The following is a 13,754-nucleotide window of genomic DNA, read 5'->3' as shown; positions in this document are numbered from 1 at the left end:
ATCCTAGTTTTATCTCTGGTTTGCTCATCACTTCACAAGCATGAGCTTAGGAGAAAGACCACTGGAAAATTGAAATCTCGCCCCTCCACCCCATATATACATTTCTTTAGCGATGCCTACAAGTTGTTCTTTATTTGATACATGTGCTAATTTTAGAAGCTTTGGACTGGATTCAGTAAATGGCGCTCAAAATTCAGTCACCAAACAGATAAATAGGAATCCAGTAAGACCTATATGGAAATATAATGTTTGATTTCTTACAGAATATTTAAAAAAAAATTTCAAAAAATCAAGGAAAAGACCTCAAAACACCCGACTGCTTACTTTCAATTTTCAGCGGCTTTAACTGGGGGCGTGGTGTTCATCACTGGGGGCAACAGATAAGTGCTCAACCTTACTTTATATGTGAAAATAGCTGCTTCATAGTATCTCATAAAGAATTAGTAAAGGTTCTTCAAATCAAACAAAATTTGAAGTTAGCATTGAGAAAATAAAAAAATTTTTTTAAAGATTAAAAAAGAATAAAATTACTTTTGAAAATAAAATTGAAAAATTGAAGTAATTGTTCTAAGCAAGGTTTTTTTGACCAGTGATGAACACCACGCCCCCACTTAAAACCGCTGAAAATTGAAAGTAAGCGGTCGGGCGTTTTGAGGTCTTTTCCTTGCTTTTTTTGAACATTTTTTTAAAAAATATTCTGTAAGAAATCAAACATTATATTTCCATATAGGTCTTATTGGATTCCTCTTTATCTGTTTGGTGACTTTATATCTTGGAGTCCTTTACGGTGATCCTCACACTATTGTTTGCTCAAAATTCAGTGCCATAAAAAATTGGCACTAAGCACGACTCTGTAAGGATGTACACCCTGTATAGAATTGTGGTTAGCAATGATTCCCACGCCTAACTTTAGGTGCCAGACTTACATCTGCTGAAACCTGGTATGAATGCTGGCACCCGTTAGGTGCATTGAGGTCATATTCTATAATTACGCATGCAACTTTTGATAAAAAATGGAAAGAATATGAGGCTTTTAATGCACAACATCGACATACCCCTGTTCTGTTCGGGGATGTTGCAAAGACAGTTTTGAGGGGGGAGATTATCGCTCTGCTCTCAACGTTGGCTATATGGGAGAATGCCCTCATGGGAGAATAGAAAAGAACTTATGGCACCCCAGTCGCTGTTGAATACTTTGCTCCACCAAAGAAAGGTGAAATCATGGCTCTATTATAAATATAAACTGTATTGCTATGGTAATAAAACAGGAGTACTTTTGGCTCGGTTGTTAAGGCTATGGGAAGGCAATAGGCGAGTGCATTCCTTAAAAGCCTCTTCTGGCTCTCTAGTGATGGATGACAGGACTAATGCGGATATTTTTCATCAATACTATGCCACTCTTTACCATTCTGACTCAGAGCTAGAGTTGGACAGTACGAGTTATCTGAATAGCTTAGACCTTCCATCCTTGGATGCGGAATCTGCCCAGATATCCAGGGACCTGTTTCAGAGGACGAAGTTAATTATGTTATTAGTCAGAGCCCTAAACATAAGGCCCTGGGTCCGGATGGATACCGGGCAGAATTTTACAAACTTCTTCAGGATTTTGTTGCCTCCCTGCTAACAGAGACTTTCGCTTGATGTTGCTGGAGTGACAAACTCCAGACTCTCTCTTCATAGCGCAAATTGAGGTCCTTCTAAAACCTGGCAAAGATCCTACTTTGCCCGACTCCTATCATCCTATCTCTGTCCTAAACTTTGAGGTGAAGCTCCTTGCTAAGGTGATGGCTAATTGATTACCTTGAGTACTCCCCAGTTGACAGCGGATTCCCAGGTGGGCTTTGTTAGAGATAGGAGAATATCAAAGAATCTCCACAAAATATTAACTTCCTTGGAAGCAGTACAACATACCAAGCTTCAGTTGCTTTTAGTAAACTTCAATGCAGAGAAAGCCTTTCAATTGATGTGGCCCCTTTTCCTTGAGTTGGAAGGTGGGATCGTTTGCCTATTTGGGGGTTCTCTTGTCCATGGACACCAAACAATTTTATAAATGTAATTTCAGAGATTGATCACACACACGAGGAACCAGTTGAAGGCCTGGTGAAATCTCTTCCTCTCTCTTTTGGGTAGAATTGCATTAATACAAATGATAGTTTTTCCCAGGTGGTTATGTATTCTGCAGACCATTCCTATAATGCTTCTGGGATGGTATTTGGCATCTCTGCATAGGGAGGTGGGTCATTTTTGCTGGAAAGGGGGGAGGTCTTGGCTTCAATATGGTTATATGGTTGGTAATTGGACGGGTGAGGGTTCGAGTATCCCTTACTTTAGGATTTATAACTGGGCATGCTTGTTGAGACATCTGGGTGATTGGCTTAATGGTACAGAAGATTTTACCCCAAGTTCTATGGAACAGGAATATTTTGCACCCTTACACTTCAAATATTTGCTTCAAGCTAAGCTGATAGATCTGCCTGCTCCAGTCAAGTGTAGTGTCCTGTTGGTCCCTCTCTGGAGACTTTGGACTGTTCTGACCTAAAGTTTGCATCAGGATCCTCATAGGTCCCTATTACTACCTTTAAGAGACAATTCAACCTTTAGTCGGGGCCAAGATAACCTAATCTTCCTGAGGTGAGAGCAAATGGGACTAAAATTACTGGAACACTGTGTGCAGGACACTGGGAGGCTTTGTTCCCTTAGAGATGCTGGAGACAGAGACTGGGAGACTATCCAGAGGATCATTATGCATACTTGCAATTGAGTCATTATTTTGCTTCTCTTCCACCCCAGTCGCTCTCAGCTGATTTTATTGCTAAACTAAGAGCTCTTTTTCAAACACAGAGTGGAGATTCTCCATCTGATTCCACTCTACACAAGACCTTTAGGATGTTGGGTCCCCTAAGAACTATGACAGTATTAGCCGGCATTGGGAGTTAGAAATGGGGGAAACCATCATTTTATCAGTTATAGTCAAAACAATTCCCCAGATTGTGTTTAATACAGATTATAGAGAGTGTTGGTACATGGTTCTCAATGGAACATATTTTCTTATCGAATATCTAAAATGGGGAGCACTGATCTCTCTTATTGCTCTTGGGGAGCCTTGATCTCTCAGCTTTGGTACTGCCCTTTAATTCACTCCTTCTGGGGTGCTATTATTTGCTATGTATCCACTATAACTGCTCAATCCTTTCCTCTTCATCCATGGGGATTGGTGCTTGGATGGGAGAAAGTCTAAAGGGAGAGGTACACGATTATTGTTCCAAAAATCTCAGGTGATAGCATTAAAATGTGTTCTTAGACATTGGTTGTAAACAGATTCACCTATATATTAGGAATGTGCTTCGTGGTTTATGTGTCCTGGAATCTTGAGGGGGGTGAAGGGTTACTTTAAACATAAAAAGAGATTCTTAACAGTCTGGGATTCTTATCTATATTCTCTTTCTCCAAGGGCAAGAAGTTCAATCATAAATGTTCTGGGTGGACCCTTGATGAAGGGAACAGAAGAACACGAATCCTTGAAATCACACAGATGCATCAAACACGGCAAAGGTGACATAAAATGGTAGAAGCTATATGATGTTCTAAATGTAAGAAGTTTATTAAAACATCCAATGACTTGATACAAGTCATGTTTCGGCCACAAAGGCCTGCTTCAGGCATCTTCAGGCTAAACATTCTAGCTTTCCAAATATCACACCTTATGCAACTGCAGAACTCTCTCACTTGGACAAGTATTCAAGTGAATACAACTTTGTACTTGGTCAAGATTTCTGCGATTGCTTAATAAACTTCTTACATTTTGAACATTGTCTTGCTTCTGCTATTTTGTGTCACCTTCGCTGGGTGGACCCTCTACATAGTTGTGATCTTACGTTTGAAATTGGACATGCTTAGAAGTTTTGTTGATGCCCGGTGGGATTGGGGTGGGGATGTGGGTTGGAGTGGGGAGTAGAGGGATCTAGAGGACTGATGGGGGTCATTTTTTTTTTTTGCTTATTTTGAGGACTGAGGAGATCTGTAAGAGTAGGTTCTCCCCAGTTAATGCAACTTTTGCGATTGGATGGGGGAGGAGAGAAGGAAGTTTGGGGGTGGATATATTCATTACTACCTTGTCTTTTGACCACCTTTTTCCCCCTTCTGATTGTTCAGATGGTATTGCTCTGTATCTGTTGCAAAAGGTCCCTATGTTGTCTTCATGGGGTGGAAAGAGTAGAGAGATTAGAGGGGCTACTACACTTATAGGGATGATGGATCAGTTTCATTTTGTTTATTATGTACTTCGTATTCTCGGTACTTTGTATGCTCTTTGTGTTGGCTGTGATCCTATATATTTAGGTGTCCATAATAATTGATATAGAATATGCTTTAGGAAAGGTTTGGGATGGGATTGGGTTTGGAGTTGAATTTGTTTGAAAAGTTGCGACATGAGACATTGTATTGTTTGTTTGAATGTTTATTTAAATTAAAAAAGATTTACCGTAAATTAGGCAGCCATTACACCTCCCAACATAGGCAACCTGTTAGCAAAATTATCTTCATTATACCTGAATACTTATTACCATTGTAGTGTGCTGTGTATGTCCAATGGTCCTATAAAAATAAGCATTAACAACTTTAAAATAGGAAATAGAGCTCAAGATGAGGCAGTATAACAGGTGCAGTAACACACGCTTTTACATTGTTAACTGAGAATAAGAATTCCTTATCAGCGTGCCCCTGAATGTATAGAAAAACACCTTTCAAAATAAATTATTTTTCCTCTTAGAAGATAAACTCAAAATAATACAGGGAGTGCAAACTTTTGTAAATCTATAAATGCCAAATTGTTTGCACAATTAGTTTGCGGGCGCTTTCCACCTTATAATGACAATTAAACAAATGGAACCTCAAATCCCCCGGTAGCAAAAATTTCAATACAGAACTAGCACTACCAACATAGGGGTCCATTTACTATCATAGGTTCCTTAAGGCAGTGGCGTAGCCAGACTGCCAATTTTGGGTGGGCCTGAACCCAAAGTGGGTGGGCACAAAATTTTCTCTCTACCCCCCCCCCCCCCCCTCCAGCAAAATGTAGTCACACTCAGATGCATTTGTCACACAGGGTAAAGTGCTGCTTTTCAGTGCATCAGATTTCAGACAATTTATTTAATAGCCTTAACACCCTTTTCAGTGAGCTTTCAGAGGTCAAAACCTCCTGCCTCAGGTCAGTATAATGCTGTTACGGTATCCTCTCCTGACCTAAGGAAGGAAGTATTGGTCTCTGAAACTTTATTAACACCATATTACTTTATCCTAAATTAAAAATAAAATTATTTTCTTTACCTTTGTTGTATGGCCATTTACTTTTTCTCATTGTGTTGCTCCCAGTCTCTAGATTCGGCTTTCCTTCGTTTTCGCTTGACTCTTCTGCCAGGGTTTTCTGGCCATTTGTCATTTTTCTCTCCTTTTTCTTTGCTTTCTTCAATATTTTTCTGCCTCTCTCTGTGTCCAGATTTAATTCATTCTTAGTATCCATTCTTTAATTTCCTTCATCTACTTATGGCTTTTCATCTTTTTCTCACCCTTGTTCTCCCCATGCCCCTTCCTTTTATTCTCCAATCTTTCACTACTCCCCCTTTCCATGCAGCAGCTCTCCTCTTTCTCTCCCCATCCTTCCAGTGTCTCCTCTCTCTCTCCCCATCCTTCCAATAGTCTCCCCTCTTTCTTTCTGCATCCTTCCATCCAGTGTCACCTCTTTCTCCCTACCCTTCCATCCAGCGTCTTCCCTCTTTCTCTCCCCATCCTTCCACCCATCTACCCTCTCTCCTGATCCTTCCATCTAATGTCTCTCTCCCTCCTTCTAACCAGTGTCTATCTCTCTACCCTTTCTGTTCAGTGTCCCTTCTCTCTCCACATCCTTCCACTCTCCCCTTTTTCTCTGCATCCTTTCATCCATCTCCCCTCTTTCTCTGCCATCCTCCCATCTGTTTTCCCTCTTTCTCTCCCCATCCTCCGTTTTCCCTCTTTCTCTCCCATCCTCCCATCTCTTTTCCCTCTTTCTTCTCCCTATCCTTTCGTTTTCCCTCTTTCTCTCCCCAATCTTTCCATCTGTTTTTCCCTCTTTCTCTCTCTATCCTTCCGTTTTCCCTCTTTCTCTCCCCATTCTTCCATCTGTTTTCCCTCTTTCTCTCCCCATCCTTCCATTTTCCCTCTTTCTCTGCCATCCTCTCATCTGTTTTCCCTCTTTCTTTCCCCATCCTTCTGTTTTCCCTCTTTCTCTGCCATCCTCTCATCTGTTTTCCCTCTTTCTTTCCCCATCCTTCCGTTTTCCCTCTTTCTCTGCCATCCTCCCATCTGTTTTCCCTCTTTCTCTCCCTATCCTTTCGTTTTCCCTCTTTCTCTCCCCATCCTTCCATCTGTTTTCCCTCTTTCTCTCCCTATCCTTCCATTTTCCCTCTTTCTCTCCCATTCTTCCATGTTTTCCCTCTTTCTCTCCCCATCCTTCCTTTTTCCCTCTTTCTCTGCCATCCTCTCATCTGTTTTCCCTCTTTTCTCTCCCTATCCTTTCGTTTTCCCCTCGTTCTCTCCCCCATCTTCCATTCTGTTTTCCCTCTTTCTTTCCCCATCCTTCTGTTTTCCCTCTTTCTCTGCATCCTCCCATCTGTTTTCCCTCTTTTCTCTCCCCATCCTTCCCTTTTCCTCTTCTCTGCCATCCTTCCATCTGTTTTCCCTCTTCTCTCCCTATCCTTCCATTTTCCCCTCTTTCTCTCCCCATTCTTCCATCTGTTTTCCCTCTTCTCTCCCCATCCTTCCATTTTCCCTCTTTCTCTGCCATCTCTCATCTGTTTTCCCTCTTTCTTCCCTATCCTTTCGTTTTCCCTCGTTCTCTCCCCATCCTTCCATCGTTTTCCCTCTTTCTTCCCCATCCTTCTGTTTTCCCTCTTTCTCTGCCATCCTCCCATCTGTTTTCCCTCTTTCTCTCCCCATCCTTCCATTTTCCCTCTTTCTCTGCCATCCTCCCATCTGTTTTCCCTCTTTCTCTCCCCATCCTTCCATTTTCCCTCTTTCTCTCCCCATCCTTCCATTTTTCCTCTTTCTCCCCATCCTGCCATCCATTTTCCCTCTCCCATTCAGGCCCACCAGCCCCAGCTCCCATTGCCGGCCACTGCTGCTTTTCCTGATGAGCAGCAGGGCTGGCGCTACAAAAAGAAGAAGCGCTCAGCTGACTGAGCTGAGTGCCGCCGCCAACGCTAACCCGCCGCGAAAAAAAGTGTTTTAAAAAAAACGCGGCACTGCAGGCAGCCTCGAAGCATTGGCTGCTGGCTCTGCAGGCTCCTTCCGTCTCTTACGTCACTGCCCCTGCTTCGCTACAGGGACAGTGATGTAAGAGACGGGAGGAGCCTGCACAGAGCCAGCAGCCAATGCTTCGAGGCTGCCTGCGGTGCCGCATTTTTTTAAAAACATTTTTTCTTGTTCTTAGCGACGCGTTGGCGTTCAGCTCAGTCAGCTGAGCGCTTCTTCTTTTTGTAGCGCCGCGCGCCGCGGCAATGGGAGCTGGCGCTGGGCGGGCCTGGGCTGGAATTGGGTGGGCCTGGGCCCACCCAGGCCCACCCGTAGCTACGCCCCTGCCGTAAGGGACAGAAGAGGAGGAAAACCAATCGCTCAAAAAAACTCACTCTAAGTGAGAAAAACGAGCGACTTAAAAAACCTCCTCCTGTTTCTTACTAACGCCTAATGTGCAGTACGCCTCTTAGAAGATGCCATTCTGGCTGTGGTAAATTACCCTAGGGGTGAGATGGAGAGCAATGGTTATGCTAACGTACACAGAAGATCTCAACTTGCATTTTAAATGCCTGGTTTGTGCCATCTCCTGGTTTTAACTGCGTGAGACATGTTTAATCTACAGCTGTCATAGAACCAGCCAGCCCATGTGGGCTCAAATGGGGAGCTGGACAGAGTGGCAGGGAGTGTATAGAATGCAGATGGAGGCCTCCACACTGGTTGGCAGGAACACTGGGTGGAATAGGCACACTTTCCTTGTTCTTCTGTATCTACTTCCATTGCAGCATTAGTATTCAGCTTCCTGGTAACATATCCACTCAAGGTGTGTGTTGTATACGCACCTCCTGTCAGTCCCTCCCTTCGCCCTCCCACCACATCTCTCTTTTCTCTTCCTTTCCCAGCTCTGCCTCAGAAAGATCTTGCAATTCCCTGTCTCCCACGTTCCTGTGCCTTAAAATCACCTCCAGTCTTTGCCTGGGCAGTGCCAGCAGCACCTATTGGCTGCCTGTGGCCTGCACCAGGGCTTCTTCTCTGAACCGTCCCACTCCTTCTGATGCAACTTCCTGCCTTCTAAAGGGTGGAATGGTTCAGAGAGAGAGACCTGGTGCAGGCCGCCTGTAGATGCCACTGCTGTTGGCTTGCCTGGGCAGACTGGAGGTGATTTTAAGGTACGAGTGGAGGAGCAGGGGGAAGGAAGGAATTGCCAGATCTTTGTGGCGGCAGGTTCTGGGAAGGGAAGGGGAAGGGAAGAGAGAGATATGGCAGGAGGGAGAAGGGAGGGAAATGCAGACGCATCCCTTGTTGAAAATTCCTAGCTACGCCACTGCAGCTTCCACTTAGTTTTTGAAAATGACTGTAAAATAAATAGCTGTTCATTCATTCCCCAGTCCAGTCTACAGAATTCCAGTGGGGCAGAGTTGGCAGGGCTTTTGTGATGTCGTAGTGCCTGAATATCTCAGAACATGGCAGCTATCCAAAGCTTGATCCACTGAAACCAGTGAAGCAGTTTTTAAAACTGACACCCAATGTAGCAAAGACTGAATAAATGGCATTTTTACTCATTGGAAGGAGTTTTTCAAAAATTTATTTTTAAATCATTTGTGTGGCTAGTCTGTGCAAGGCCAGGGGCAGAGGAAGCGTTTCAGCTGTCAGTCAGCCAAGGTGGATATAAAATTGTTATTTTCCTCTCCTTTGGATTTGCTCCCCTTCTGCATATTTTCTCATTGTGTAGAGGTTTTAGTACCAATGATTTTGTATTTGATAAATCTTTCTTTGGAAACTGGTACAGTTCTTGATAAACTGAAGCAAGCTGTGATTACCTATTTAGAAACAAAACGGGAGAAGAAAGTGAATGATGGATATTCTAGTTTCCAGTCAATTTCTAATTTGTCATTGTTAACAAAAAGTGATTGAAAAGACCATTTTAGAGCAGTTAGATAATTTTGTCAAAAAATGACAAATTTTACACAAGTGCAAATCAAGATAGCACCAAGTCTCTTTGTGTTTACTGCTAATGATGCATTAGTGAAAGATGATCAATAATATGACATGTATGATAGGGTATATATCCCATCACTGGGAGATAGATCCATCAGACAAGGGAGAGTGTCTCCTATCAACTATAGGAAGACTACCTAGGTATAGTCCATTCCCATTCTACTCGGGGTAGATCCCTGGGACCCTGCTGGGGTGGTTGTAGTCCAGGGTAGGGACTACATGACAGGTGGCAGGGACAGACTAACCCAGTCCTGAAAAGCGAGGAGTGGAATACCTATTGTGGGAGAAAACTGTGGATATCTTATGTTGACCTGAACGCTGATCTACATACATATTTTCATATTTGGACTGGCAAAAAGTTGGGACTATTTTAAAGCCCAGGAGAAGTAAAACTGGACTCCGCAGCTCTCAGGGCCAGGAGGGGGGGGGGGGGGGGAGAGCTGAGACCCTAAGGACTTAGGGGGTGATCCAGAAGAGGGTTTTGGAGTTGTACCCACTTCACCCTAGGGAATTGAGCCAGAGATCTGGATTTTGGCTTACACTTTGGTAAGTGGTGGATTTGGTTTGTAGTTTGGTAAGCTGTACTTTGGGGTTTGGCTTACACTTTGGTAAATAGTGGGTGGTGATTCGGCTTGTAGTTCGGCAAGCAGTGTCCAGATTTCGGCTTACAGTTCGGTAAGGGGTGGATGGTGGTTTCAGCTTGCATTTTGGCAAGCAGTGCCTTGTGGCTTCCAGAGTTTGACGTTCGGAAACCCTTGGCCTACACTGTTGGGTAGGCAGCGTGAGTCACAACATGTTTTGGATTCTGTTGGGTCTTAGTGCAGCTTTTGATACTATTTCACTTTCTAAACTGCTTCTTACTTCGAACAGACTTGGTATTCAGTCTACTGTACTTCATTGGTTTGAATCATATTTTTTCAGTCAATCACAGCTGGTATGGTGGAATTCTGAGTAATCTGCTTTCAGACGTTTGGACCGTGATGTACCTCAGGGTTCACTATTATCGCCAATGCTTTTCAATTTATACCTTGCTCCTTTGGCTGCATTGTGTGAGAGCTGGCATTTTAAATCTCATTTTTTTTGCAGATGATATACAGATTATTGTTTTAAGGAAGGCGGATCAGATTCAGGTCACGTCTGACCTTAATTGTAAAATTGATCTTTTGGAAAAATGGTTAATAGATCATGATTTAATTTTGAATGTAGATAAACCTACAGCTATGTGGCTTTCTCGAAAAGGTAGACTCTTGACTGTTCATCCCTCAATAGGCTGTTTTTGAATTCCTCTCAAAAGATGATATTGACTTTAGGTTTTTATTGTGACAGTGCCTTGAAATTTGATAAACAAATCAATCAGATTGTTAAATCAAGTTACTTCCAACTAGAGAGTTGCACGGGGACAGAAATCCTACCCATCCCCGCCGGTCCCTGCTGGAATCTTACCCGTCCCCAGCCATCCCCGCTGGAATCTTACCCATCCCCACCCATCCCCGCAAAAATTTAAACCATCCTAACCCGTCCCCACCCGTCCCCGCAAGAATTTAACCCATCCCCGTAAGAATTTAATAGTACATAAAAGAAAGTTCCAGTCAGCTCCCTTTCTGGATTTGAGCCACAGCACTGTAGGCAAGGAAGGAATGGAAGTTGGAACTTGGAACACTCTGGTGCGCACATGTAAGATTTGTCTCTGATTCACTGGCAGTGTGTGCTGAGAGGCCGCCACATGCACGCGCCAGTAGGTCAGGTGACATCTGATTCTCGTGCCTGTGTCAGAGCTGAGGTCTGTGCACCAGCCTAGGAGCAAAGAGGATTAATAGTAACATAGTAAGTGACAGCAAATAGACCTGAACGGTCCATCCACTCTGCCCAATAGTCACACTCATGATCAATTCATCATTAAATCAACGAGTGTGATATTATATTCTTGATTATGGTCTTACTTTCATGTTTCTGGAACAAAGACCACAGGAGTCTATCTGGCCCCATCCTTATGTTCCAACTGCTGGAGTTGCCATCAAAGCCCACTCCAGCCTATTCATGTTCTCATTTGTGGGACACAGACCGTAAAAGTCTGTCCAGCACTGTCCTCATGTTCCAGCCACTGAAGTTGCTGTCTAAGCCCTTTCCAGCCCATCCTACACTAGATTGCCATGTATGAGACACAGAACATACAAGTCTGCCAGGTATCAGCTCTAGTTCATCACAGCCAGAGTCGCCATCTAAGTGTCACTTGACATATCCACACACATGCAGCCATTTAAGGTTAGCTTTTATATAACTTCCATTTTCTAATTAGAGATCCTCTGTATTCATCCCACGCCTTTTTGAATTCCGTCATCATTTGTGACTCTACCACCTCCTTAATGGAAGACTTTCCACATTTATGCTGTTAAAGCAAGGAAGAAGAGGAGGAGGAGACAGCACTCAAATAAATTGGTATTCGGTAGATGTGAGGCTGGTGCAGGTGCAGCTTACACTTCCACGGGAAGCCCACAGAACTGGTTTCATCCCCGTGGGAACCCCGCAGGAACTGCCTCCGTCCCCGCGGGAACCCCGCAGAACTGCTTCCATCCCTGCAGGAACCCCGCAGGAACTGCCTCCGTCCCCGCGGGAATCCCGCGGGTTCCGCGGGATTCCCGCGGGGACGGAAGTCGTGCAGCTCTCTACTAAGTTCCAACTGAGGCAAATTCGGCAGCTTAAACCTCTTCTGACTCGGTCTAATTTGATTAAGTTAATCCATGCATTTGTCACAAGTAGAATTGATTACTGTAATTCCTTGTATCATTGATTAACTTTAACCAGTCAGAAGAGGCTTCAGCTTGTACAAAACTGTTGCACATTTAGTAGTCAATGGAAAGAGAACTGATCATAAAGCGCCAATTTGGAAGGAATTGCATCGGTTGCCTGTTTCTGCCAGAATTTCTTTTAAGATCGTGTGTTTGGTTTTTAAGGCTCATTTTTTGCATTTTCCTGAATATCTTTTTTCTTTGCTATTAGCACAGTTTACTGTAACTTCCCTCACTTCAAGTGATCAAATTGACTTCTACTAGAAGGAGAGCTTTCAGTTATGTGGGACCTTTACTATGGAACTCATTACCTGCTAATGTTAGCAGCATGATGAGTTATCTAGAGTTTCGTAAAGTATTGAAAACCTGGCTTTTTGAAACCAACTTCAACTAAGTTTTCTGATTTAATACTACTGTATAAATTGTAATATCTAAGCTGTGTTGTTTTATTATTATTATTTTTTTTTTGTTACATTTGTACCCCGCACTTTCCCACTCATGGCAGGCTCAATGCAGCAGGCAATGGAGGGTTAAGTGACTTGCCCAGAGTCACAAGGAGCTGCCTGTGCCAGGAATCAAACTCAGTTTTTCAGTTCCCCAGGACCAAAGTCCACCACCCTGACCACTAGGCCACTCCTAGTGTTCTGCTTTAAAACCTTTATATTAAGCGGTATATCAAGTTAATAAATCTAATCCAATCCAATCCAGATACTTCTGGAATCCTGCAGGGGATGGGGGAGACTGTGGCCCTTCCACAAAGGACCCAATACACAAAAATGTGACTGTTGGGCAGACTGCATGGCCCATTCAGGTCTTTATCTGCTGTCATTTACATGTTATGTTAAACTGCTTGAATTTAGATCCTTGGTAGAACTTACTTATTTGGAAATAGCGAGCGATGCTCAAAGGAAATTGCATATCAAATGAGCTGCACACAATTTCAGCAAGCAACTCCAAATGCCTAGCATATGTGCAGTAGTCTCTCGGTAAGTATCCCTGTTCCGCGCATGTGCTATGGCTGATGTACTCTTTCCTTTCACAGCCCCCCTGTCTCCTTTCCCTTTCAGTGCCCTGGTACTGGCACAACCTTCCTCCTGTACAGTGGCGTTCCTAGGGGGGCTGACACCCGGGGCGCATCGACCCCCCGGTGCAGCGTGACCCCCCCCCCCCCGGCGAAAGGACACCCCCACCCTGGCAAAAGAACCCCCCCCCCAGGTTCTGTTCCGGGGCAGAGGGAGCATGGAAACGAACGAAGCTGACTGGCGCGCGGCACCCCCCCCAGCAGCGTGCACCTGGGGCGGACTGCCCCTACCGCCCCCCCTTGGTACGCCACTGCTCCTATAGCTTACTTGCCTTCCTTCTGCCCCAGATGATTTTCCTGGGACACTCCTCCTTGTTGGAAGCAGGGTTGCCAGGTAGAAATTTTTTTTCCAGCCCAATCCGGGCCAGAAACCAGCCCAAAACCCGCCCAAACACAAACCCCGCCCCTGACACCCCCACCCCCGCGTCACCGGCCCCGCCCCCGCCGTCACCGGCCCCGCCTCCCACGTCATCGGGCCCGCCTCCCCGTCATCAGCCCCGCCTCCCACGTCATCGGGCCCGCCTCCCCGTCATCAGCCCCGCCTCCCCGTCATCAGCCCCGCCTCCCCGTCATCGGCCCCGCCTCCCACGTCATCGGCCCCGCCTCTCACGTCATCGGCCCCGCCT

General features: G+C 44.6%; 1 long non-coding RNA gene across 1 annotated transcript in view; it reads left to right on the top strand.

Annotated features, from left to right (window-relative positions):
* Positions 1–13,754, top strand: part of LOC115466881 — a 311,497-nt gene that overhangs the window by 242,017 nt on the left and 55,726 nt on the right. The gene's annotated exons all lie outside the window — the stretch shown is intronic.

Source organism: Microcaecilia unicolor, chromosome 3 (genome assembly GCF_901765095.1).
Source record: "Microcaecilia unicolor chromosome 3, aMicUni1.1, whole genome shotgun sequence".
In the NCBI taxonomy this organism is placed as follows: Eukaryota; Metazoa; Chordata; class Amphibia; order Gymnophiona; family Siphonopidae; genus Microcaecilia; species Microcaecilia unicolor.
The sequence above is the reverse complement of the archived record's forward strand: the minus strand, read 5'-3'. Positions and strand labels throughout refer to the sequence as shown.